Here is a 25,732-nt window from a genome sequence, read left to right on the forward strand (position 1 = left end):
AACGAGAGGTCGGTCCAAGGGCTGAAAAGACGGTGACAGACTGATGTGATGACCACGCGATGTGTCCCGCGGCGCCATGCTCATCTCGGGACTCGAGTCTGAAGCCAGTGCTAAAGCGGTCTCATATGCATCAACCCATGTGGGTTGGCTACCGCTGAGGATGTCATATACCCCAGGAGTTCTGATTGAACGCCTTCAAACAGGCCAGCACCGACTGGGCGCTCTCATTCGTGAGGCGCGCCGTCAAAGAGACTGAGTCCAACTCCAAACCGAGGAAAGAGATGCTCTGAACCGGGAGGAGCTTGCTCTTTTCCCAGTAGACCCGAAGCCCTAGTCGGCTGAAGTGTAAGATCACCAAGTCCCTGTATGCGCACGTCCCGAGAGTCAGCTAGGATTAGCCAGTCGTCGAGATAGTTGAGAATGCGAATGCCCACCTCCCTTAATGGGGCAAGGGCTGCCTCTGCGACCTTCATGAAGACACGATGAGACAGGGACAGGCCTAAAGGGAGGACCTTGTACTGATACGCCTGACCCTCGAATGCAAACCGCAGGAAGGGTCTGTGTCGAGGAAGAATCGATACGTGGAAGTATGCGTCCTTCAGGTCTACTGCCGCGAACCAATCTTGATGCCAGACACTCGCCAGAATGCATTTTTGCGTCAGTATCTGGAACGGGAGTCTGTGTAAAGCCCGGTTCAGTACTCGCAGGTCCTGCAGTACCGCCTTTTTTCAGTACGATGATGTAGGGGCTGTAAAACCCCTTCTTGATCTTGTCCGGAGGGACAGGCTCTATCACAACCTTCCGTAGGAGGGTGGCGATCTCTGCACGCAAGGTAGCAGTGTTTTCGCCCTTCACCAAGGTGAAGTGGATACCGCTGAACCTGGGCGGATGCCTGGCAAACTGAATCACGTAGCCGAGTCGTACGGTCTGCTTCCTGCGGTGGGCTCTACGCCGGGGCCGGGCCGAAGGGGCGGGCTGTGGTGGAGCCGGTGCAGTCACCACAGGGGGACGCCCTTGGCGACGAGCAGTGGGGTGCGGGATCTTGAGCCGCGCCGGGGCAGGATATGCCGGATAGCCTCCGTCTGCTGCTCCACCATCGAGAACTGCTGGGCAAAATCCTTGACGGTGTCACCGAATAGGCCAGCCTGGGAGATGGGGGAAGCAAGGGACCGTGTCCTGTCAGCCTCACCCATCTCGACCAGGTTGAGCCAAAGGTGGCACTCCTGGACCACTAATGTGGACATCGTCCGCCCGAGAGTCCGCACTGTGACCTTCGTCGCTCGGAGAGTGAGGTTGGTCTCCGAGCGCAGTTCCTGCATCAATCCTGGGGCAGAACTACCCTCGTGCAGTTCTTTTAGTGCCTTGGCGGACTTGCAGGAGAGCCATGGCATGCAGGGCGGAGGCGGCTTGTCCAGCGGCACCATAGGCCTTGGCTGTCAGAGACGATGTAAGCCCACAGGCCTTGGACAGGGGCTTTGGGCACCCACACCAGGTGGCGGCACTCTCCGGGCATAGGTTCACCGTGAGCACCTTTATCCACCGGGGGATTGCTGAATAGCCCTTGGCCACCCCACCATCGAGGGTAGTGAGGGCGGGGAAGCTGAAAAGATCGGGACCGGGCAGTAAAAAGTGCCTCCCACAACCTTGTCAGATCTTCATGCACTTCCGGGTGTAGGGCTTTACTGGTTGTTTAGATCAGTGTTACTATCAGAAATAATTGGTAATTATTTCTTTAGTTATTAATTAATATTTAAATTAATTAATTGAATCTAACTCATTAAAACCTCATATGGGGCTCCAGAAAATGTAGTGCGCTACATTTAGGAGCGGGTTTGGTTATCAGCAATAATTAATAATTATCAAAGATAATATCACGCAAGGGCTCGCCGTGATAAAGCACGGCGAGCAAAGTTGCTGGAAGCAAATCCTGGAAGCATTTCAGAGGTATTTCTACTCCTGATGATGTCATGGTTGAGGTGCGTTCTGCCGTGTGCCTCATCCAATAGGAGTTGAGAGTTCGATCCTTTAGTGAGCAAGGCTTCATGGGATTTGTATTCTGTTTTGGACTCCCTTATTTGATTTTGGCGCAGTTTTTATCAGTACGATTTATGACTTATGTGGGGGCCTGAGTTAGGTTTTACGACTGTGTTAGGCCTGCCTTTGTCTTCTATCTGAATACATGAGGCCCAACACGGGAAGAAAGGAACGGGGGCGGGGCGTGGCTTTGAGCGGTGCCGCGAGCCCAGGAACCAATCAACAAGCCGCGAGGATTCAGGGAAGAGCGGAGGGTTCCATTCTAGCCTATGCTCGCGGATGCCCTGGAAAGCATGTCGTCATCTCTGCATTAGCCTGTGACTGGGCAATCGTCCCCGAAGGGAGGAGCCCAGCTGAGGCTTCTGTGTCCAAGTGGATGAGCCTGCTCGCCGATGCTGCGCTCGAGAACTCATCACTTTCGCGGGCTCCGAATAAGAGGTCGAACTCGCCGTGAGACGAGCCGGCGGATGCATCCGGAAGCCCGATCAGGGAGACGAGCGTGCTGGGGAATGGGAGGTCCGCGGGGGTATACCTGGCGAAGGCGGTCCCATTGGGGTCCCCAAATCGTCCCCAGTGCTTATGGCTCCTAAATTTAGATTAGCCACTATGGGTGCTAGGTCTTTTAGCGTTGTCGCTCCCAGACTATGGAACACACTCCTCAGAACATCCGTGAAGCCTCTTCCTTCCTTTCCTTCAAAAAAATCCTAAAAATTAATCTTTTTTCTCAGTGTTACTTGCTTGCTTTAGGTTCATGTTTGTTGTATTTGTATGATTGTTGTATGAGCTGTATGTAATTGTAATGCAATTTTGAGATTTTTTGTTTCTTTTTTTCTGGTTCTGTAAAGCAGCCTTGGGTTTTAGAAAGGCTCTATAGAAATTAAACATATTATTATTATTATTATTACTATTATTAAGGTAAGATATCGCTATGACTAGTGTTTTAGGATATTTTCAGTGACATAAAATATTAGAATATACTACGTCTACAACATGTATATGTTTTTAAGTTAAAAAGACAATTCTGTTTTTTGTCATTAATACGCTTTGGTGTGTAGAACTACTTTTTTACGCCACTTTTTGAGCATCATGCAGCCCAAGCCTAATTACTAATTCGGTTATTGGAGTAGAAAGGATCACGTGTGACTGTTTGAGCCAGCGAGAGAAAGAGCAATAACCTTTTATATGATCTTAACCAGATTCTCTTCACAAATTTCAGGATAGATTACAACAGTGTAACAGGTGCATATTATGACCAAATAGCTTTTGCATCATGAATAAACATGACAAATTAAACACAGTGCCTATGTGGATAGGCATTAGTGATTATAACAAATTATAACAGTGGCCTCCCCGGTCTGGTTGTATGTAACTTACACAAATGAGAGTAGTAGAGTTCTTCAGAATGCATAAATAAGCGTAAAATGGACATGAATGACAAATCTTTTTGAAGAAAAGTTAAGTAAACAAATGAGAATCCATCAGTATTTTTCTAAATGTGCACACTTTTGGACTAAACATTCTATTGGATGTTGTTCACTGAATCCTGAAAGAGATTAATCAATGGGAGTTTAAACTATTGAATAGGTATGGCCGTCATCATTATGATTTAAATTCATTGTGAAATGTAAACAATACAGATCGCGAGGCTGCCGGTGACCCCACCACCCCCCCTGGTATTTTTTTACAATTTGACCACTGAGTGTAGATAACACGTTCCCCTGTCTCATTCTCAGACAAATAAAGGACTCTGGGTGCATCTTAAAACAAGGCATTCCCATAATAAAACAAAATCTACAGCTTTCAGGAAATGTAATTAATAACAACTTAGCAATAGAAAGTCTCAAATGAACCTTAGTAGTTTATTGAGGTATCCATTCATATCAGCAAGAAAGCTTTGTGAGGGATGGTAACTACTGCAGAATGATGTTGCCCCCTTGTGTAGAGATGAGACGCTGCCTGCTGAAGGAACGGCTGCTGGAAAAATAAAGAATGCAATTTGTCTTTGTTACTTTGAAATGAACATCTATTTCACTTTCTCGTGGACAAAGCATCAATATTGACTGCATATGAATCCAAGCCACGAGGACAGATGAGACAGCAATCACAGAGGAGAAGAAAGAAAGACCATATGAATAAGTCATCATGTACTTCCACACCCTTTTCTTCTCTTTTCTTGTCTCTGTGAAGTATGAGAGAATACTTCGCTCTGCCCACTAGTCTCATAGGCACAAAACACACTGGCACAAACAGCTCCCCGCCCTCTCATCAGCAGTGTGATATCATGTGTCCGCTTTATTCTTTTTATGCGTTCGCTTTAACAGATTGCTTCAAATGAGACTGCAGGTGGTCTCTTCTCTCTCGTTTACTGTCACCTTGTGTTCTTTATCACCTTCTTCTGACTTTGTCTTCCTCATTCAGTCCCTTCATCCTCACAGATACGTCCCCCTCCTCCTGTCCAACCCCACATGCCCACTCTACTCCTTACTCGGAGAATACGATTTGTGCGGGATGTGCACCACCTCAGTTTGATGGACATTTTTTGAATTTGTGCCATTGTTCACAACATCCTGATTATATTTGCTAAGGCGATACAGTGCATACAGCATATGGTTCTGGAAAGAAAAATCCCATTCATTTTTTTAACTAGGCAAATTTATTTTTAACGATAAATTATAAACCATTAAAGACAGACCTACCAGAGGGTTAATCAATGTTAAATGCTGCTGTTGGTGCCATCAGTCTGCGTTTCAAATAATTTTTTTCTGCTTTTCAAATAATTTTTTAAGATGTTGTGTTTAATAGTGCAATTCCTGGTGAAGAACTACACTACCCATGATTCTGAAGAAAAAGATCCACAAATCTGAGAATCATCTGAAGCGATCGCCCACTCATATGACGCACTGTGAATAATGCAATTGAGACTCTCTACACTCTCAAACTATGTATATATTTGCATATATCTGAATAATTTGCAATAAAACTGATGTAACGCCCCTTACCATAACTGAGTTTCAGCTCCCCAGTCTTGCTGAGCAGCTGTAAACACTATTGTAGTACAGTTGGTTAACGGTGCTTCTATGCCCGCAGAGCGCCGCCACCTGGCGTGGACGCCTAAAGCTCCTGTCCAAGCCCTGTAGGGGACAGGCCTGCGGCTGCGTTGGCACATCAACTGCCTCGAGTTGATGGTAATTCTGCTCACCCTTCGGAGGTTCCAGCCGTTGATCCAGGGCAAGCACGTGTTAGTTCGGACAGACAACACGGCAATGGTAGCATATATCAACTGCCAAGGCGGTCTGCCCTCTTGTTGTATGTCACAACTTGCCCGCCGTCTACTCCTCTGGAGTCAGCAGCACTTCAAGTCGATGTGAGCCACTCACATCCCAGGCGACCTCAACACTGCAGCGTATGCACTGTCACAGCAGGTTACCCTCAGGGGAGAGTGGAGACTCCACCTTTAGATGGTCCAGCTGATTTGGAGTCGATTCGGACAGGCACAGGTAGACCTGTTCGCCTCCCAAGAATCCTCCCACTGCCCACTCTGGTACACCCTGACCGAGGCACCTCTCGCCATAGACGCGCTGGAACACAGCTGGCCTCCTGGCCTATGCAAATATGCGTTTCCCCCAGTGAGCCTACTTGCACAGACTGTGCAAGGTCAGGGAGGACGAGGAGCAGATCATCCTGGTAGCACCCTACTGGCCCACCCAGATGTGGTTCTCGGACCTCACACTCCTCACAACAGCCCTACCCGGCGAATTCCCCTGAGGAAGGACCTTCTTTCTCAGGGACGGGGCACCATCTGGCACTCGTGACCAGACCTCTGGAATCTCCATGTCTGGCCCCTGGACAGGATGCGGAACACCTAAGCGGTCTAGCACCCACAGTGGTAGACACGATCACTCAGGCTAGGGCCCCCTCTACGAGGTGCCTGTATGCCTTTAAGTGGTGTCTGTTCGCTAAGTGGTGTTCTTCCAGACAGGAAGACCCCCAGAGATGCGCAGTCAGATCGGTGCTTTCCTTCCTGCAGGAGAGGTTAGAAGTGCGGCAGCCCTGTCGTTGCTGTGTCCGGTGCGCACTTTACGCATCTATTTGGATCGCACGCAGAGCTTTAGGATCTCTGAGCAGCTCTTTGTCTACTTTGGTGCACAGCGGAAAGGAAGCGCTGTCTCCAAGCAGAGGATCGCCCACTGGCTCATTGACGCCATAGCTATGGCATATCTTGCCCAGGATTTGCAGCCCCCGGTAGGATTACGAGCCCATTCTACCAGGGGTGTAGCGGCCTCCTGGGCCTTGGCCAGGGGTGCCTCTCTAACAGACATTTGCAGAGTAGCGGGCTGGGCAACACCCAACACCTTTGCAAGGTTCTACAACCTCCAGGTGGAACCGGTTTCATCCCAGGTAGTGGCACGCAATACAAGCGGATAAGCCCGGGATAGCTGGCCGGGTGTATCACTTGCACATAGCGCCTTTCACCTCCTCTGAGCTGAAGACGTGCGCCATTAATTCGCAGTAGTGTTCACAAACTATTTTCCCTGGTTGACTTCCGAGCCCTGTGGCAGTCGAGTTTTCGGAGAGACTTGCTGCCGGCCCAGTACACATGCTAACTAAGAGCCATGTTCTGGGGTGGGTGCTCCGCATGTGGCAGTTCCCTGTAAGGTAACCCCATGCGATGTATATCTTCAGCTAATTCATTTCCCTGTTGGCAAACTGCGTCTTCCTTGGGCAGAGCCCCCTCTGCCACAGTCTCCATGTTTGTAGTAACTCCTCCCACATTGGGTAGGATCTACCATGAGGCTTCTCCACATGGTCGGCAAGACCATGTGACGTATTTTCAACATAAATATTCCCCCCTCTCTTTGGGCAAGGTGTGGTCTCTGTGGTGTCCCCCCTTGGGAGGGACACCCCCCGAATAGACCTGGTGGCCCAGTCGGATAATCCCCCTTCTTTTTTAGGGAATGGAAAAAAAGAAGAGGAAAAGAGGCCACGACTGGGTCAGCCTGTCTCTATCTTTTGGGTAGTCTTGTTCCCAAAGGGCCGTTCGACACGCATAACTATGTTGGGGGAGGTTACGTTTCGGCCTGGTGTGCTGGCTACAAGGCACACAGTTGTCTGCGCATCACACACCACCAGTTCACGTAACACAGTTCAGCCAGTTGCGGCGTTTGGTATAGGGACCCCTAGTGTCACTACATCGACACAACATCGAGTGAGTGACAGATAGGGAACATCCTGGTTACTTGAGACATTGTGTCCCTCCTGCCACAATGCTGAACTACCCGCTGAAATGGCCGGACCTTGTCTCGGCTCCTCAGCATAAAACCTGAATTAGTGGTTGCATACCAGCTCCTTTTATACCCGTATGTCCGGGGGAGTGGCATGCAAATACCACTCGCCAATTTTCATTGGCCTTTTATCAAAGACCAGAGGTGTCTCGGGCTCCCAAGAGTGACCCCTAGTGTCACTACATCAGCACACCGTCTCGTTCCCTCCATCAGGGAACGGAGGTTACACAAGTAACCAGGACGTTTCGTTATTAAGTTCCAACCTTGTGAATATTTTTTTTTTAAAGTGTGTATTAAATTTCAAACAGTGATAACATCTTGTATCATTATTTTAAATGAAATTTCATGACATCATTTAAATTGATAGAATGTGAAAAAGCGCAAATGTGATTAAAATTATAAAAAAGCTAAATAAAATATTCACTCTCACATGGTATAGTGCTTGAAGTAATATATATGAATACTATGTCCGCTTCTCGGTTTGCTTAATATCATTTTCAGTTACATTACGCTTGCATGTCTCTAAGGTCTGGAGAATAAAAGCAAAAATTTACTAGCCAATGGAGATTCTTTCTCCAACCTGTCTGTAGAGGGTTGGATCATGTCATTTGCAGTGCTTCATGGGATTGTAGTTCATTCCCTCATTAAAGACGTTAAAGTTATAGTTCACCAAAAAAAATAAAACATTCTCTCATCATTTACTCACCTTCATGCCATCCCAGATGTGTATGACTTTCTTTTTTTAGCAGAACACAAACAAAGATTTTTAGAAAAAATATCTCAGCTCTGTTGGTCCATATAATGCAAGTGAATGGAGATCAGACATTTGTTGCTCCAAAAATCACATAAAGGAACATAAAAGTAATCCATATGACTCCAGTGCTTAAGAACTTGGGTGTTATGTTTAATAGCGATCTGTCCTTTGAAAATCACATTTCCAATGTTTGTAGAACACCATTCTTCCATCTCAGAAATACTGCTAAATTCCGACACATGTTTTCTGTTTCGGATGATGAAAAGCTAATTCATGCGTTCATGACCTCTAAACTAGATTATTGTAATGCATTACTGGGAAGATGTCATGCAGGTTTAATAAATAAGCTTCAGTTGGTTCTAAATGAAGCAGCTAGAGTGCTTACTAGAACTAAGAAATATAATCATATCAGCCCTATTTTATCATCACTACATTGTGACTATGGCTACCTGTTAAGTTTCGTATTAATGTAAAAATGTTGCTAATTACTGACAAACCTATGGTCTAGCTTCTCAGTACTTAAGTGACTTTCTAACACGCTATAATCCATTACATTTACTACAGTTGCAAAATTACAGCCTGTTGATAATACCTAGAATACCAAATCCACAAAAGGAGGTAGATTATTTTCCTATTTGGCTACTAAACTATGGAAAAGCTTTCCTATTATTGTTCTGGACTCAGACACACTCTCTCAGTTTGAGTCTAGACTAAAGACTCATGTGTTCAGGCAGGCATACACCTAATTTATACATCAACCTGTAGTTATGCTGCATTAGTCAGGTCTGCCAGAACCAGAAACACTTCTCTTATTCCATAACTCCACTTTAAAGTGAATGGCATAGATGGACTATAAAGACACTTGATCATTTATCTTACAGTTCATTCATTATCCTTTAATTTTAAACGTTGCTCAGCAACATCTACTCAGTTTACTCAGTTAATACATGACTTGTATTACACATAGATAACTACTATCATTATTATATTCATGCTGTTTAGCCAGAGGGGAACTGGCACCCCCAGCTGAACCTAGTTATCAGATTGTTTTTAAGAGAGATGAAAAGTATTGTAAAATCACACCTGTTAGAACCTGTGAATCTACAAACTATTAAAAGAATGAGTGATACTAGGTCATGTTACAGGATCTCATTTTAAAGCAAGGTTCGGTCTTTAAATTAAAGATAATGTGGGTCTTTTTTTTAAATACTGCAAACACTTCACAATAATGTTTCATTTGTTAAAGGGATAGTTTACTCGAAAATTAAAATTCTTTCATCATTACTTACCCCTGGTGGCAATGAAGGGGTGGGGTCCAGTGGCCTGGAGAGAAGCCTCCAGGAAGGGAATGGTCTACGGAGACAGGATGAGGACAGGCAGCTTCAGAATAGGGATGGAATCAGGGTCAGCAGCAGCTGCTGGGGACAGGACTGGGTCAGCATTGCCGGCAGCTGCCTGGCAGGGGTCAGACTGGGCGGTGGCGCACGCCTCCTGGCAGGGATCAAACGTGGGCACTGGTGGGTCAGCTGCATGCAGGATTGAGGCAGGAGCTCTCCTCCTCCTCTTCCGAGTGCAAGCTGCAACACACTCGGCCCACCTCTCGGAAGGCTACAGTGAGGAAAGAGGCGGGACAGTTCATCCTCCTCTGTTTCATCAGAGAACAGGGGACACAACTGACTGAGGGTGGGACAGTCAACATGGGGGGACTCCAAGTGGAGGTTCAGGCTCCCTGTGATGGAAAATGTAGTAGACAAAGTCCCAAAAGGTAAGTATCCCAAGACTTCCCATATCCCAGGGGCCGAGGGGCTCATTGAGGCAGGTGTTGAAGACCTCCTTGAGGTCAGAGTCATTGCTATAGTCCAGCTCGAAGTCACAGGCAAAGTCCCTGATATCCTCCTCTCCTTGACGGAGAGAGAGGTGCTATACAAGCTGGGCCATTTGCAGCAAATGGGCTTTATTGATGCAAAAATAAACAAAAACAAACAAAAACTACCCTGTAGTGGAAAAGCCACAGTCCAGGACAGGTGATGATCAGACTGGCTGGGCTGGAGGAACAGGACTGGGACTGGACTGGACCAGGACCCAACTGACAGGACAGAGACCTAACAGTGTGAACAACCACAATGGACTGGCACAGGACAGAGAACACAGGGAGATAAAATAGGGAATAAAAAAAGAAATGTAACAAGGGAAGGCAGGTGTTACTGATAAATTAGGCAAACGAGGGGGAGGGGTTTCACTTAAGACAGCCAGATACAAGTTCACATGGCAATGAAAAAACCAACAAACCAAGTGCACCCACACAACAAAAGACAAAACATGAGTGTCAGGATCCAGCCAAACCTATAAACAAGACCAAAAGAAGTGGAAGGATTCTGACACTAGAGACACCACATGAGTGTCAGGATCCATCCACAAAAACTATAAACAAGACCAACAGAAGTGGTAGGATACTGTCAGGTATGCAAAACTGTTAAAAACTTGCATTACCTTCAGTGGCAAATGTTTCATGTAAACACTGGGGGGGAAAGTAAACCTATCGCTAATTTCCGACATACCTGTTTGCCTTTTCGCAGTAAAGAGAGCTTGCGCACTCATGGTTGCTAGATTGCGCAAATAAGGTGCTTTCACACTAGCACCTTTGGTGTGCACCCGGGTCTGAATGACATCAAAGTTCAGTTTGTTTGGGTGATGTGAAAGCTGTTTTCCGAACTTGGGTGTGCACCCTTGAACTGTACTGGGGTCTGCTTGAAAACGTGGTCTGGGGTATGGTTCATGTGAACTCTGGTATGGTTCGCTGCTGATATGAACGCAATCAAACCAAATTGCGAAAGTGAAATACTTGTGATGACACATAATTCTCGTCATTGCAGGCTCCCAGTTGCAATTATTATAATATAATGCATATGTCATACCTGCTTGTCTCTAAATAAATCCCCTTCAGAGAGCAGCTCATATTCTTCACATCTCTTGCAAGCATCCACATGCTCGCAGCAGACAAACCTTAATATTCATCTCATCATTGCATCCGCAGTAGACAAACACAAGTGTCATTATGTGCATGAAAAGTATTGGTGATAAATCCAAAGAGACAAACTGTAATACTTCACTTAACACAGTTAAGCTGATGTCTTCATGAGTTGTTACCTAGTTACAGTGATAAAACAGCTGCCACTTGTACTCACGTTGATGACGTAATCGAACTGCGATCTCTCGACTGAAACGTTTCGCCCCCCAGATTCTTAGTTCAGTGTACTCTTTACTCCAGAGCTGCATTCCCCATATCAGTGTACTGTTGAGAACTGTTTCGACCGGATCATCATCATACATTGATAAAACAGTAATAAATCAAGTCATAAACATATTTCCAGTATGTTTTATTTGTTATACTTTCTGCTGTTCAGCAAAATACATCAGAAACATACATTTCGCCCCCCTTAATCACACGGCACATGCATGCTAAGAATCAGCAGCTCATCAGTTTTCAGTATGTCAGACACCTTCGAAAGAGGTGATTCTTACTGTTCACTCAAGAACTGCTGCGAGCAACTCATTGTACTTGTGACGTGAGAACTGTTGTGACCGGAGCATTCAGTCCGATTTGTGAACTAGTTGGAGCAGTTCATTGCAAAGAAGATTTAGGAAAAGCAGTTATCACCAGTTCTAGGATAATATTCCTCCTGGTTAACGGCTCATTTGGAGCCGAAGTGTCAGGTACATCCGAGAGACAGGTTAAGATAGAGTAACTTGTAGATCAGTGTCGAGAAGCAAACTGTTTCAAATGATTCAGTCCAATTTGGTGAACTGGTTCAACTCGTTCACTAAAAAGAACTCGAAAATAATTTGTTCACGAACTGGACATCACTGAGAGGCAGTCATGTGTTGATGTATTTATCTGTGTGACATCAAAAAGTAGGGAAAATCCAAAAAAGAAGTTTTTACAGCTTGGTTTAAATAACTGCTCTTTTTGTTTTGAGGAGAAAATTTACATTATGTTGTTACAGTACAATGAACTTATACATGTCATAAGATAAAGGACAATTTTATTCCTCATGACATGACCCCTTTCATTTTCTGGATTCAACTTTTTCTAATTCATAGTCAGTTTGTCTGATTCACACAAAATTTGGCATGCATCATCTAGTGCAGTGGTTCCCAAGCCTGTTCCTGGAGGCCCCTCAACACTACACATTTTGGATATCTCCCTAATCAAACACACCTGATTTAGCTCGTTATTAGAGACTCTACGACCTGAATTGGATGTGTCAGATAAGGGATATATACACGAAATGTGCATTGTGGGGGGCCTCCAGGAACAGAGTTGGGAACTACTGATCTAGAGACATTCCTGACTAAAATTTGTTTTCTGCTTTTTTATGTGTCAATTCGTTTGGCAGATATGAGCCAATACATTTTCTGAGTGTGGCCAATTTTCACTAAATGGCCTATATCTCCTGAACATGAAGTCCAATTTGCATGGAACTTGGTTAACAGGAACAACAAGACATACTGGGGATGCACTAAAAGTTTTGCCGAATTCCGCCAATAGGTGACACAATAACAAAACAATGCTTTTAACTCTGCAACCATTTTATTGAGGAAGTTAATGTGGTGCTTCTTTGGTACACGTGCTAACAGCATAAAATATCAGCTGGGCAAATCAATAAATATGGCAGAAAACAGACAATTAAATTTCAGCTGCCAATAATTTAAATTGAGAATGGCTGATCATCATGAAATTTAATTCATATGTTCATTAAGTCATAAGGAGGCAGTGTGTCAACTATTTTGACAATCGGACACAAGGTGGCGCTATAATGAATACATTTTAGCTTATATCTCAGGAACCGTAAAAACTAGATTAAAAATCCAGTTCTCCCAAATCTATTGGTCATGTGTTTGTCCATATTGACAATTAATAACATTACGTAATTTTGAAAAAAGTTCTACTTTTCGATCTCGTCCTAAGCCTTTTTTCCAATTTGCATGAAATTTGGCATGTTTTTTTTATTTTTTAATTTTATTTTATTTTTTTATCAATTTTTTAAAATCCAAATGTCTTTAATTTATGATAATAAGGGGTGCTATAATTAAATAAAATCAATTTACGGTTGGGTTTAAGTTTAGTACAGAACTAATTGGCCTGTATCTTGACAGCACAATGTCAAAACTTTCTTTCTTCTTTGAAACACGAAAGGAGATGTAAGTTAGGCAGAATGACAGCCTCAGTCACCATTCACTTTAATTGCATAGAAAAAAAAAAGCACCATGGCTCAATGTATCTGGAGCATGTGTACTACCCGCTATGGCTAGGAAAAGCTCTGATAATTTGGAACTCTTTCTGTGCAGGAGGGGATTTGGCACAGAAAAAGGGGAGCCAGGGGTGCAATTTGGAGGGGGACACAAGCATCATCTCCAATCAGATTGGCAATTACCTAGCACTCTGATGCCAACAGTGACAAATTTTGCTTTTAACATCCTGCCTCTCAGAATTAATTGTGTTTCGTTGGAATTTGAATGGCATCACATTGAGCATCGCACCAAGAGACAGTTGCCGTGACAATTAACACCATGCAGGATGCTGTGATGAGGGCTTGTGTTTGGCAGGATGGGACTAAGGCCAGGAGTCACACAGACTAGCATGTAGAGCAAGTTCAGTACAGGGTATATGGTTCACAAACAAAAAGACTCACACTCAGTAGCGTGACTGATTTACATTCTGAAAGAGATCATGAAAATCACCTTTTTATTTTCAAATAAAAGTTCAGTGTACTATGAAACCAAAGTGTACCATTTAACTGTCTGCACTTTCACCCCTGTGGAAAGAAAACATTCACTTAAGTTAAGCTGCAAAAAGGTTAGTTATTGAATTGTTGGATATTGGACATCCAAAATGACACATTTCCATGTCAATGACACCTGTTCAACAACTTGGCCTATTCAGTCATGATAAAGTTATAGGTAGAAATAAGGATAAATACAATTTCATAAATTCCAGAAGAAGTTCCTACTCCAGTTGGTATACTGTATTACTAGTGATAAGTGTAAAATGTAGAGTACGTCTGCCAATTTCTGCTGTTCCTGGCTGTTGTATAGTATATTTGGCTCTGCAAATCCTTCCATAGTATCGTTAGTAATACAGCACAGCATTCTGGTTCTGGAAGTAAATAAACTATTAATATTTTTCTATAGGGGAATTGATTATTAACAATAACTTATAAACCTTTAAAGACAGACCTACCATGAGCTCTGAGGTTCTTCATCAATGGTGTACTATATGTATCTGTTGAAGCTATCATTCTGCGTTTTCTAACTTCATAAAAAAAATAAAAAAAATGTTTAATAGTGGAATTTCTGGTGAAGAACTACACTACCCATAATCCTGAAGAGAAAGATCAACCAGTCAGAGAATGCGGCAAACAAAGCATGCCGAAAGAGCTCTGCAGCGAATGCCCTTCACATAACGCACTATAAATGAACCAATCAAGTCTTCTTCCTACACTCTCAAACTACTAATATATTTGTTGGTTTATTTTTAACATGATCTCTTATCATTTCAGTCAGATCTTAACAGTCTTATTGTAAGATTTTGCCATCTGAGTCAAATTTAGGGGATCATAAAAGATTTCTCTTGTCATAGGGCAAAATGGTCAGTCTTTGATCGTTCAGTATGACATGTTCACCGATGGCCTATGCGACTAATTTTAGCCTCCAACAAAGTTCTGGGAGTGTCAAACATTTTGCACTGCAGTCGTGCCGCGTGACTGCTTCTCTGACAGCCAGATGACATAGAATACCCAGCCAGTCCTTTCAATTGGGACCATGGTATTGAAACCAAAGTATTTGCTACAGTGTGTAACGTACAGTCTGACATAATGTCTGACAGTGTGTCATGGTCTCACTGATCTCACTGGAATTTTATATTACAATCTGACAAACAACAATCGTAAAGGATGTGAGTGACTATTCCTGTATGGCAGTGCATGATGAGGCGCAACTGGTGTTAATACAGCCTCATCACTGCTGCCTTTAAATGCAGAGTGTGCCTCTCCTCAATAGACTGGTCTCTAGTCCCCTGTGCATGCATGCTAGCATCCTCACAGGTCCAGGAAAAGAGCAGGTAAGGTTCCACTGCAAATTAGATGTGTCACCGAATCCACTTCCTGGAAATCCTTGATGCAAGTTAGATGTGTCGCAGAAGACTGAAGAAAGCATTGCGGCCGACAGACCAGGATGCCGGCCTGTCATTCCCCACTCACACCATGGGCACATCCAGGGAAGCTGAGCCGCTCAGTGGAACCTGCCCCTGCATCCTGGATCCATGAGAAGAGCGATTGCAGCCACCGGATCACACCCCTTTTCTTGGGCTTTACCCTCTTTTTACTACCCTACCGCCACATAGCCCCAGGGCACAGCGAGGACACCACCCTTTATTTTGGACACTTATTCCCCTTGGAAACTTTATTTTCCTTTCTTAATGTTTTATGTAAATAATATTTATTATTTAAAATAACCACTTCTCCGAGGCCTGACACCACACCCATTGTGTCTGTCAATGGCTTACACCGCCACAGTGTTGGAGAATGCGGGCAAACGTTGAGTGGAGATGGCGCAGTTGGGAAACAACACTGATTTCACACCCTCTTGCTTGCCTTTCTTCTGGAAAAACCCAGAGGGGTATGGAGAATCCATGGGGATGGACTCCAACCGCCAAAAAGTATTGAATTTAAACTGCCATTTGCCCTGCGGTTGGTTGAGGCTATCAATTTTAACCCGTGTTAAGGTGCATCTCAGACTCCTGTACTCTGACGGGGCCCACAACTGGAGTGGGCAAGAGAGAGCCTTTCCTTGATAGGTTGGTCTCGCCGAGGACTAAAGCATGCATCACGGCTGACGGACCAAGATGCCGGGCCGCCATTCCTCTCACATGTTGTGGGCGTATCCAGAGAAGCCAAGCTGCTTAGTGGAAGCTGCCGCCCCTCATGCCCCGGACCCAGGAGGGGAGCCCCTTTTACCTGGATCTTCCCCTCTTATCACTACCCTACCATCACATAGCTGCAGCACACCGCAAGGACTCCATACATTATTTCAAACTGGTACGTTCTATGAAAAATAGTCTTCGGCTTCTGGAAGTAACCCCACTTTATTTTGACTATAACCTTCACAAATTATTTCTAGTTACTCACACAAAACATTTAATCTGAGTCAAATTCTATGATCATTCTCACAAAATTACCAGCAACTGTCTTAAAATAGAAGCTATGTACTTAAAAACTTAGTAAAAGTTTGAGTCAGAGATGTGTAATATGCCTTTTGTACAAAAATAACCAGCACTAGCTGGCCAGCAGTGAAAGATTAAACCAAACCACAGTGCAAAAATAACATAACCCCTTCAAAATGTCATAAGTATGTTGTAGACACAGCTGAGGGGTACAAATATCTTATGCCTCTTCATTTAAAATAAAAATATATATACATAAAGTGTAAAATAATTATAATAGTAAACATGAAAATGAGTGTGTAGGTGATACTTAAGCTAATTTATTATTAATTTAAGATAATGCCAAATTTAGCAAAGTTTTAGTGACTTGTTACGTCCTTCAGCAAAAAAAAAAAAAAAAATACAAAAATTGTCTAGGCAAAAGCTGTCACACCTTTTGAATTCAATAAAATTTAGCTCTGATTACGGTGCGCATAAGTCGTGGCAATGTTGTGCAACGTCACAACATTTATTTTCATCCAGAGTTGCATTAATTTTTGGCCGAGATCTTATATTGATGATGAGAGAGTTGAACCACTCCATAAAGCTTTCTCCAGCACATCCCAAAGACGTCCAATGGGGTTGAGGTCAGAACTCTGTGGTGACCAATTCATGTGTGAAAATCATGCTCCCTGAACCACTCTTTCACATTTTGAGCCCAGGGAAGAAAAGATCCATTGATGGGATAACCTGGTAATTCAGTACATTCAGGTAGTCAGCTGACTTCATTTTATTGCTGCATAATGTTGCTAAGCATAGACCTGACCAATTGAAGCAACCCTAGATTATAACAATGCCTCCAGAGGCTTATGCAGTGGGCACTATGCATGACGGGTGCATCGCTTCATGCACATCCCTTCTTACCCTGACGTGCCCATCGCTTTGAAATAGGGTAAATCTGGACTCATCAGACACCATGACCTTTTTCCATTGCTGAACAGTCCAACCATTATGCTCCCTAGCAAATTGAAGTCGTTTTTTTCAGATTAGCCTCACTAACAAGTGGCTTTCTTGTGGCTAAAAAGCTGTTTAGTCCCAATCCTGTAAGTTCTCGTCGCATTGTGTGTGTGGAAATGCTCTTACTTAAACTATCAAACATAGTCGTGAGTTCTACTGTCTATTTTTTTAAGATGTGACTTCACCAAGTGATCTCCGATCACGATCATTCAAAATTTCTTCCCGACCACATTTCTTTCGCAAAGCTGAAGGTTCACCACTATCCTTTCAGGTTTAAATAATATGTTGGACAGTTCTAAACCCAATTCCAGTGATTTCAACAATCTCCTTAGTTGTTTTCTTTGCTTGATGCAGGCCAATAATTTGCCCCTTCTGAAACACAGTAGCATCTTTTCCACGACCACGGGATACGTCTTCCGGCTGTTTAACACTGCATCAGTTAGGGTTAAAGAACTGTTGCCACAGTGAGCAATGATGCTAACTACCACCCCTGGAGTTACGAGTTCAAATCCAGGGTGTGCTGAGCAGTGGTGTAGTCCTACTAAAAAAGTGGTTTACTATTGCCCAGTCCCTGTTCAGGGGGGACTGCGTATAGAGAGCTGTGGAGCTGCAACTCTGTACATATCGTAAATGGGTCAATCCTACAATTCTGTGACATTCCGGCATTGAAACCTTTGAAAAATAAAACATACTTTTACAAGTTTCTTCATTTTTCATCATTACAGGGACATATAAAAGATTATATTAGTCATACTGGTAAAGCTAAATTACTAACAAATTCAGATGTCCATCCAGTTAAATGGGCAGCATCAGGGTGGACAATAGCAGGTTGGACATTCAGTGGATAAATGAGCCACTACATGGTCTGTGATTGATATCTAGGAAATATATTTGTAAACAAATATTTATGATTTTATTTTTGTTAACATAAATACTGTATATTGAAATTTTAAAATTATATTAATTTCCCAGATATCTTCCCATAATAGGGTGGACATGTTATGCTTGACCACATATGACTAACACCACAAAACAAAGGAAAACATAAATAAAACAATAGAGTTATACATTTCAAATAATTCAAAGTAATTTTGCAGAATAGCTGATGTCCACCTCCAGTATGTGTGATGTAATTTCCTAACAAATATCTTCAATGAAAAGTCATGGTATCATGACATAACAGGGTGCACAATAAATCAAGGGACACACAAAATGTACACATGTTAGTGAGAGAATGTAACACTAAATTCTTAACTGTATGAGGGGAAAAAAGTAGAAATCCAACAATTTAGCATTTATTTTTGTCAAAGATGTTTGACATGCAGTTTTTGGGACATGAATGAGGAATTGACACAGTGCAATAGAAAAGCATTTCAGTTATTTAAAATTGAACTATTAAGCCCACAGAAGTGTGTAACATTGTAAGAAGTCTATATTCTTTTTAACAAGCCTATCAAAATTGTAATCAGGTGAAATTAAACAATATAAATACCACACATACTTGTAATGGGGACTTAAATGACACAGAATTTTAAGAAAGAGCCATATTTACAGGCGTTCCTGTGCGAAACGCTGCTTTACATTGAAAAACAGTTCGGACGGACGCAAAAACGCGTTCAGTGTGAACGTCCCCTACTAAACTTAAAATGAAAAATGCTTTAATACAATGACCAGGAAGAAGAGAGAAAGGGAGAGAAAAGGTTTAACATCAAAATAGTGTATTTCTCATTGGATTAGTGTAGTTGTTTTGGCAGTAAATAGTGTTTATCATAAGGGAAAAGTAAGAAAATCACATTAAGTGTTTTAACTAAACCTGAACTACTGTACTTTTATTTTGAATTAATGCAGTAATGCAGTTTTTCTTACCTCTCTCTCTCTCTTCCAGAACGAGCTCTGACTTATGCAATAAAATGTAATGGTGGTAAACAATTAGCATGCACTCGAATGCTATATGATTTTGACAAAATAATCTTGCTTCTGACAGAAAACATGACAGAAGACATCCACTGACTGTCACTGATCTTTCCCCCAGCCATTTCTGTCAAGTGTAAAGCAACATCTGAAATCTCACACAACTTACGCGAAAGGTGTGTGTGTGTGTGTTTCAGGTCCATTTCTTTCGATTTATGAAACATTCTCAGCAGTTTGGGTGTGTTACGCTAAAATATGGGACAAACGGCATTGCATATGGATTATATACGGAATGCATTTTTTTCCGTTAATTATGGGACAATTCCTTATTTTACAGGACGTTTTTCATTTTTCGTTAATGAATTTTACCTGATACTGCTTCAGCGTGAGGGTGACTCTCTCTGCCTCAGTCGATGATGGTGGTGACAACGGTTGTCAGGGGTGGAAAATGGTAGAATTCAAGTGATAATGCACCAGTTACAACAAAGAATCTCCAGTTTCACAAAACAGCATCCAATACAGTTAAAGGGAAATTAACACGACAGTAGATTATGGACTTCTGAAGCAGCAAAACAAGTGGGTATACCGAAGGTATATACAAATATTGATCCTTAGAATTTGTTATATGCAAACAGCCCTGGGAAAAAAGTAAGCATACGGCATATACTTGCATATAGTCCCACCTACACCACTGGTGCTGAGTGACTTCAGCCAGGCCTCCTATGCAACCAAATTGGCCCGGTTGCTAGGGAGGGTAGAGCCACATGGGTTACCCTCATCGTGGCTGTGATACTGTGGTTCTTGCTGTCAATGGGGTGCGTGGTAAGTTGTGCGTGGAGATCGCGGGGAATAGCATGAGCCTCCACACACACTGAGTCTCTGCGGTAACATGCCCAGCAAGCCACGTGATAAGATGTGTGGGGCTGACAGTCTCAGAAGCAGAGTCAACTGAGATTTGTCCTCCCCATCTGGATTGAGATGAGCAACTGCACCACCATGAGGACCTAGTGAGCATTAGGGAATTGGGCATGCCAAATTGGGGAAAAAATTAAAAAATAAAAATAAAAGAATTGTTGCCAGATGAATATTAATCACTGCAATAATGGTCCAATCATAGCCTCTAAAGTATGTGCTTATATAAATCCAAACGGCGACATTTTTTTTTGTACAGGCAGTGTAGATCAGACAATTAAGCATAATCGGTGTAAGAATGTGCATGTAAAATTTACCCCATTTTAACTTAATTGTGATAATGTGATAGCTAATAGAGCTGTTCAGCTTGTAGTCCACAAACCCGGAAGAGAATTTGCCATGGGTTCCCTCTGAATTTTCCTATGGGTTTGTATAATGGTGTTTTTGAACTTATGAGAAAACTAAGGTCTGTGGTAAACATTACTTGACGATACGTGGACGTTTTGTTCTACAACATAAATTACACACAGTCATACCTCAAACATGAATTTTAAAGCCGTATTGAATTGCATCCTTTTTTTAAAAACACACGGCAGCTTAAAAATTCACAACTTCCGGGTTTGCCTACAAATTGACATCACGGCTGAACAGCTCGATGTGACTTTCATCTTTAAAAAAATGTGAGCTTAATATTTTATTGAACAAGATATAATGGAAACATGAAAATGTACTGCATAGTAGGAATGACCAGCTAAAGAGGTCATTATATTTTGTGATAGCAGATTTTCCCCATGCCTTTACTGGACAATAATACAATGTTTAATGATTTTCTCTTTAGTCAGGAAATAATATGAGGTAAATTTCCTTCCATTGTTCCGTAGCTTTGTAAGATTAGACAACTTGGCAGGCCTTCACCTACTCTAACCTCTCTCCTTCCAACCCTTATCTTAAGATTCCTTCCTTTTCCTCAAAGTGGGTCACTGGATATGTGAATATCATAATACTTTGTGCTTATTATGCACATAAATACTTTATTTCCTCCAAAATCAAGCCTAAGTACCCAGATGTCACACAGATGAAATCATCCTAGTTGAGGTTTGCATGCTGACATGGAAAAATGGAAGATAGTTTGATGGGCCGTGGTTTCCTGGACACTCCTTTTGCTGTTCAGTGCACACTTGTGGAAGATGATATTGTGAATGTCATGAGGTACTGTCAGTTGCTAACCAATCAAACTGCAACAAGAACAAGAATTGTGCATAGTAAGGCATATTAGATGAATAGAAAACGAGAGCATATTTCTGTACTTCTCTTCAAGCTTCATAGAGCTCACCAGACAGAAATGATGTCAATAGTTCAAGCCCACTGGAATATGTGGACTGCAAAACATTTAGCGTTTTAGGATTCATTTACAGAAGCAAAGAGTGAATTTGATCTAAATGGGGAGAGATAATGATGGTGATATGATACAGTGTTTTTCTTCATGTCTGTTCTACAGGTCAGAATTACACCCAGAAAGTTTCACTATCTATTTCCTCTCAATGTCACAGCATGCCAATATCATTGTCATCATGTTAAACACACACATTTTCATGCCTCGCCGTTTGATATCAAGCTGTAATTTGGCGTCCCAGACGGGATGGACACCTGCAGAACAATTACCTTCTTCAACTCAGCAACCATCTCACAGCAGTTTCCTGTGATTGCTGAAAAATGAAAACGTAAAAATAAATAAATAAATAAATAACCTGATAGATAGTGGCTAGCCAGATGTATAGAGACAGAATAAACGACCACAACATGAAACAGGGAACCTCATTTCAACTCTGTTATGACAAGCAGCAAGAGATTCACTGCAACTGGAGATGCTACAATTTAATCTAAGAGTGCCTTTGAGTGTCAACTAGCATGTGTAAGAGACCTCCAGACTGCATTCTTTATGATTGACATTCATGCAAGCATGTGATAGGGCGAGGGACAGGCTTTGTCAGCAGGCTGTGGTGCCTAATACAGTAAAGTTGGCCACTTTCTAGAGTCGAAAGTCAAGGCCCACGGGCTGCAGATTAGATTAGCACACCATCCATCCTTTTCCCGGCTACTCATCCAACCTTGCAGACTGATTCAATCTTACTGCCCTGCTCACAAATGGCTGAAGCAAAATCAAACAGTAGCGATGTCGTAGACCGACCTAGAGAGTGCTGATAGGTCCATCCATTATCCTGTCACTGCAGATGACACAAATAATTTTCTCGATTTGTATTTCATTTAATCGCCGTGCCTATGGAGATCTGGTGAATTGAATGAAGCAGATGTGATTCAATCAGAGGCTCTGTGAGACTTTGAGCAGGGAGAGGAGATGGGTCTGTCTCGGGTCAGCATGCCGAGGACTGCAGTCCGTGACAGGGAAAGCGTTTCAGTGTATCCCTGCCGAGAGTTCAGACCCATCAGTCTAATGTGCAGTGACATCACATTATCAGCAGCACTCAGCACCTCTCCTCTCCCACTGGCTGCTCCATTAATTAGGTTAGGGCCTGCTAATGGTACACCTCACAGTGAGGGAATGCAAAACAGGACCAGAATCCACCTGTCCACGTAAACAGCTCTGTCTCATCCATACACTCGAGAACACACACTGGTGTGCTGGCACGCATCCTCATTGGGCTACGTTGAGTCAGCTTCTCATTTGAATGTGGTGTAACACTTCCATTGGACTGAGAGGAGGACAACCAAGAAATCAATACCTATTCCTTCATGTTATGGCTATTTTATCAATGGATAAAAATGGCTGTTGAGTGGGCTTCACTCAGATCTGCTGTATTAACTGTAGCTGTATGCATGCAAACATCCATGTGCATCTGTGCCTGAAAGATGTGGATCCATGTTGGTTAATCCCTGTTGGTGGTGGTCTTGGGTTGCTCACCACATCTAGAGTTCTATAGTTAGTACCAAGTACGGACATTTAAATATGTTTTTATTTACAAAAAAAGAACATGTACACATGTGTGTATATATATATATATATATATATATATATATATATATATATATATATATATATAGATATACTGTAAATATGCATAAATACAGACACACACACTTGAATAAAAAAGAAACACAAGTTTGGGGCAGAACCAAAATAAATGAACCAGTGAGCCCACCTCTGATTTACACATAACACTAAGATGTGATACAGGTGTTCTCATAGATTTTCACTTTCAGGTTTTGCACGCAAGTTTTTCCTGTACTGGCAGATCCCCCAGTGAGAGTTCTTTAATGTGCACTGTAATTAAAAAAATTTCACCTTACACTTCACAGCAGATGTACTGGAGGACAGATTATATATTATCAAATTTATAATGGGATTTTTAGATTATAATGATCAGTGTTGGGGAAACGCATTAAAAGTAACGTGTTATGTAATCAGATTACTTTTTCGAGTAACAAGTAAAGTAACACAATATTTTTATTTTATTTTAGACCATAATATCGGAGTTACTTTTTAAATAAAGTAACGCGTTGCTTTTGTACACCTCTACTTTCCCTTTATTGCGAGAAATCAGGAGTAAAAGTGTGCAAACTTCAGGGAGGAGATGTAGTGCATGATGGGCATTGTAGTTATACAGAGTTTGAGGCCAGAGACTATTTAGTAGAGATGAGTCACTTCTATTTAAATGAATGGGAGAAATTGGAACGCCTAACCAAGAAGCTCTAGCACCCAACAGTCAATGGATGTAGAAAGGAAGTCCCGCCTTGCAGGTAAAAAAGACAATCATCTTTTAGATACAGACATCACCTGTCAATCAACTCGCTAACATGCATGCGCATTAGCTATACAAGCCGTGAAAATTGCGTGTTTTAGCGTAACATGAGGTCAACATTCTGTCGAGTAAAACGTGAATAATTCAGTAAAAAAAAATCAGTATTAAAAAAATCAGTAAACGTGTTTTGGCAGAGGGATTATAAAACTAGTCTTCCACTGGCCACGAAATTATACACAGGGTGAAATATTCGCTCAATTCACTGACTTATGCAGCCGAACTGCTCCGTGTTACAGCTCCCAGTAACTGGGAGAATGGGATGAGAAAAGCTGACTCTGGATCAGTGGCTCCGAGTAATGTTCTACATTGATTGTGTACACAGAGAAAATGTCTTAGTTTCTAAAATGATAATACATTTTTGTTTTAGAATAAACAAGTAGTTTGATTCATGAAACAAACTGTTTTTATGACATTTTGGTAGCATTAAAAACTGCATTAATGTGACCAGATTTCTCTAAATGAAAAATGGGGACATTTCTAGTTCAGTGGTAAATATGTCATTGAAATTTTACATGTTACTTATCTATGAATTAAAAAAGGGGGACAGTTCGGATGTTATGTATTTTGACCATGGTGAATGTAGTAATGTGATGAACTATGGAACATCATACATGTTGAATATGTCTCAATGAAATTCTGATACAGAGGTAAAGTTGATCGTTTCTGTTACATATGAGTTCATTTCTACACTGTACACAGTATATGACATTGTGGCATATAATTGAACTAAACAAACATATATAAACAATGGTTGAATATAGGAACTATTGCAGCTGACTCCACACAGCACAGGGACACCTGCCCTTGGTTAGACTCTTTACATCACTCTCCTTACTCTCTTCTAAAATTCCTTCTCTTCTCCTCTTTTCCTTCAGCTTTACCAGGCACTTTCCTAAAAGTAAGACGGTAGGCTGCTAACTTGCTTGCTGGCAAACTGGCAGAGGAATTTCAAAAGAAAGGAGCTCACTTGACTACCATTTCCCTCAGCATTACAACTTAAATCATATGAAACACACTATGTACTATATCAGGGCCTGAAATTAATTTATGAAGGGGGATTTCCCCCCTTAGATGTCTCATATTGTTGTGGATTTTTTCCACTTTGTTGTCATGACACAAATATATTGAATATTGTATAAGAATTATTATTATTTATTATTACACTAATTCACCTAACTGTTTCTATCAGTTCTCTCATATGGTATCTCATAAGAACCTGTTTTTCTTAATTATACCTTTAATTTTGATTAAATCTTATGCATTATCATGTTTCTTTTCAGTCACTTGTTTCCCAGCAAGACTGGGAATGTGCTGGCTTACATTTATTGTTGTTCTTTGCAGATTCTTTATTATACATTTCATTTATTTTTATACGGTATGTTGTATTCTTATTTTAAATGCATTAATTTTTATAATACATAACAATATAACTTCTTTATAACAACTAGTATGTGTCTCACCTCGAAGCTGATTATGATGATTCTTTCCAATTGCGCTTGCTGCCTGGTCCAGTTCTTTATGACAAAACTGGCACGAACAAGTAATCAGTAAAGGAAGACGAAATAAACAGCACACGGTAAACCATGTTGCCGGTGGGCTTCAACAGGGGCTTTCTTGCAATGTATTTTCACTTTGCCGACTGTTTTGAACACGCAGTAAAAATGGAGATATTTCCGGGGACAGCTCCAGTTGGGGACAGACCGTCAAAAACCAGTACTGTCTCCAGAAAATGGTGACGACTGGTCACCTGAATCAACATGCATCTTTGAAGTTGTATGTGATCAAGCAGTGGCGTCTGTACACA

This window comes from Myxocyprinus asiaticus, chromosome 16, assembly GCF_019703515.2.
Source record: "Myxocyprinus asiaticus isolate MX2 ecotype Aquarium Trade chromosome 16, UBuf_Myxa_2, whole genome shotgun sequence".
In the NCBI taxonomy this organism is placed as follows: Eukaryota; Metazoa; Chordata; class Actinopteri; order Cypriniformes; family Catostomidae; genus Myxocyprinus; species Myxocyprinus asiaticus.